The sequence below is a fragment of the Procambarus clarkii genome, chromosome 32, assembly GCF_040958095.1.
Source record: "Procambarus clarkii isolate CNS0578487 chromosome 32, FALCON_Pclarkii_2.0, whole genome shotgun sequence".
Lineage (NCBI taxonomy): Eukaryota > Metazoa > Arthropoda > Malacostraca > Decapoda > Cambaridae > Procambarus > Procambarus clarkii.
This window is the reverse complement of record NC_091181.1, coordinates 38,378,765-38,382,227: the sequence shown is the minus strand read 5'-3', so window position 1 is coordinate 38,382,227 and position 3,463 is coordinate 38,378,765.

Below are 3,463 nucleotides of genomic sequence, written 5' to 3'. Positions count from 1 at the left end.
GTTTGGTCCCGCCCCTCAGCTGTATTCACCTAGTTGTACTCACCTAATTTGTGCTTTGCAGGGGTTGAGCTTTGGTTCTTTGGTCCCAACTCTCAACCGTCAATCAACAGGTGTACAGGTTCCTGAGCCTATTGGGCTCTATCACATCTACATTTGAAATTGTGTATGGAGTCAGCCTCCACCACATCACTGCTTAATACATTCCATTTGTTAACTACTGACACTGAAAAAATTCTTTCTAATATCTCTGTGGCTCATTTGGGTACTAAGTTCCCCTTGTTCGTGTTCCACCCGTGTTAAAGAGCTGTCTTTGTAACTATCAAAATGCATATATCTTTGCTTTCACTTCAGTTATATTTATGACAAGGGATTTAAAATTTGCCTATATTTCTGCTTCTCTGATGACATCAAAAACTTTCGTTTATTACAGTATCTACATAAAATTAACATTTATCTTCATTAGGTTGTAGTTCTCATCAATAGGGAGAGCGTCGGTAAAAAAAAAAAATTGTTTAAATATAAATATCTTTCCTCTCTCAATAATATGCCCGAAACGCTATGTGTACTAGTGGCTTTAGGTATTGTATGTACTAGCTCTATCTATAAATCCAATATTATGTTTGTAAATCGACTATTTATGTACTTTCCTGAATAAAATGAACTTTACTAATATCTAATCTCTGTGACTAAAACGTAAGAACGACTTTATCTGTGCTTTTTTGATAACATATACAATTATAAGCTTTATTTGTGAATCTCTATTAATTAAACAATATATCAGAGAGTGTGTAAGGTTCGGTGTTCCATGTGCGAAGAGACATGGGAGATTTTACATCAGTACAGTAAATGTTTTAAGTAGCGAACGCATACTAACGAATAACGATTAGTATAGACCAACACTATTGTTCTATGAAGTCGATTTAACTTCCAGACATGTATTTTTCAATGTCTTAAATATTTTCTGGCTAGTTATGTTAGATATTATTAGAAATACGTATTATACTTGTTAATATAATAAACTAAATTTGCGATCATTTAAGGAGAGAAGTGCGACGACTGGATCACTGTGTACAGAAGGTTGATATGCCAACAAACACTTTCCAGACAACAATATATCTTGGATAAGTCGCTCCACAACATTGACACCTGGACCGTTGACTTCCTATGAGGCCACATATTTACTTATTTCATAATGGAAGTATATTATTTTATAGTAAATATATGTTTTCTCGTGTTCTGCATTAAGCACCAACATTATAGTGAATAAATATACCATATTTCTTCATTATTTAAGTAATGCTAGGAGGCTTTGAGCAGCTTTGGGTCATTAGGTGAACAGAATCTCCAATAGATGGGGCGAGAGTCGCGCTATCTCTCGCCCGAGCGAGAGTCGAAACTTATTTTAGAATTGATATATCTTTGTCCTCCAACAAGATATATTTCCTTTGGTGCACTCACAATAATGAGCATATCTCTGTCTTTCTGAAGGCATATAATATTTTAGGCTTTATAAGGGTATCTTTGTTAATTACACACTATATTGGCAAGTGCGTAGGCTCCTGCATTCCATGACCGACAAGCTACTGAATGCCACTATAAAAACGTATGTATCTTCACTTGAGCTTTATATATGTCTATGTTAAAGTATTTAAAATGAAGCTTATATTTCTATCTTTCTTGAGACATATAAAACATATGTGTTTATTAATGAATTTACGTGAAATAAGCATTGTTCTGAGAGAGTTGCTCTGTCGATCAGTCTGCGGGGTCGGAGCTCGGCGATTATTAAAACACATGTATCTTTATTAGAACTTTATATATATCTATGGTAAAGTATTTAAAATGAAGCTTATATTTCTATCTTTCTCAACACATATAAAAACATTTGCGTTTATTAACGAATTTACGTGAAATAAGCATTGTTCTGAGAGAGAGTTACTCCGTTGCTCGATCTGTGCGGGATCGGAGCTCGGCTATTATAAAAGTACACGTATCTTCGCTTTAAATACAAATATGCCCATGGTAAGGCATTTAAAATGAAGATTATGTTTCTATCTTTCTTGAGACGTATAAAAATCTTACGTTTATTAACGATTCTGCGTGAAATAAGCATTGTTCTGAGATGAATATTGCGGATTTCCGGCTCTACGACCGATGAAAAATGCAACTTTTATACAACTACAAATATCTTTAGTTTTACTTTAAATTTTGTCCTGAAAGAGTTTTCATATATAGATCCAGTTTCTGCCGTTCTTCTGACATAAAAAGACCTTTGGTTTAATAAGTTATTAAGATGTTTTCAACAAGTCTCCGTGGTGTAGTGGTAAGACCCTCGCCTGGCGTTCCGCGAGCGCTATGTCATGGGTTCGTACCCTGGCCGGGGAGGATTTACTGGGCGCAATTCCTTAACTGTAGCCTCTGTTTAACGCAACAGTAAAATGTGTACTTGGATGAAAAAACGATTCTTCGCGGCGGGGATCGTATTCCAGGGACCTGCCCGAAACGCTACGCGTACTAGTGGCTGTACATGAATGTAACAACTCTTGTATATATCTCAAAAAAAAAAAAAAAAAAATATTACTAGGGCGTTCACCGATTCTAACATGGGCGACCCTTTTGGAAGCGCAACACATGGGTTGACCTGATTGATATATGGGTCAGTTTCCATTAAGGTTCGGAACATTTACCTTGAGATTTATGAGCTTATCGTAACCTTCACCTCAGACGACCACAGACAGATAGTAAGGAAAGCAACGAAGGCCGTCTCGGGGTACTAAAGAACATCTACAACAACGGAATAACATAACACGACATTGTCTCTCACCACGTCTTCTGTCAAGTGACACCACCCTCTGATGTTGATGCCTCTCAAGTCTTCCTACTTGGGAACCTGTACACTGAACATTGCTACTTTCAACACTGCCAGTGTATCCTCCGGATGGATATAGGGTCCACAACTAGTCACTCGATATGTATGGGGTCCACTACCACCCGTAGGATGTGTATGGGGTCCACTACCATCCGCAGGATGGGTATGGGGTCCACTACCACCCGTAGGATGTGTATGGGGTCCACTACCACCCATAGAATGTGTATGGGGTCCACTACCACCCGTAGGATGTGTATACTACCAACCGCAGGATGGGTATGGGGTCCACTATCGCCCACAGGATGGGTATGGGGTCCACAACTATAGTCCCTCGATATGTATGAGGTTCACAACCCACCCGTAGGGTGAGTATGGGGTCCTTTACTACCTGTAGGATGTTAATGGGGTCCATTACCAACTGTTGGATGAATATGGAGTCCACTATCGCGCACAGGATGGGTATGGGATCCATTACCGCCCACAAAATGGGTATGGGGTTCACTACCGCTCACCTGTGTGCGGTAATGGACCCCATACCAATCCTCTGGATGGTAGTGGACCCCATACTCATCCTATGGGCGATTCTAGGCCCCA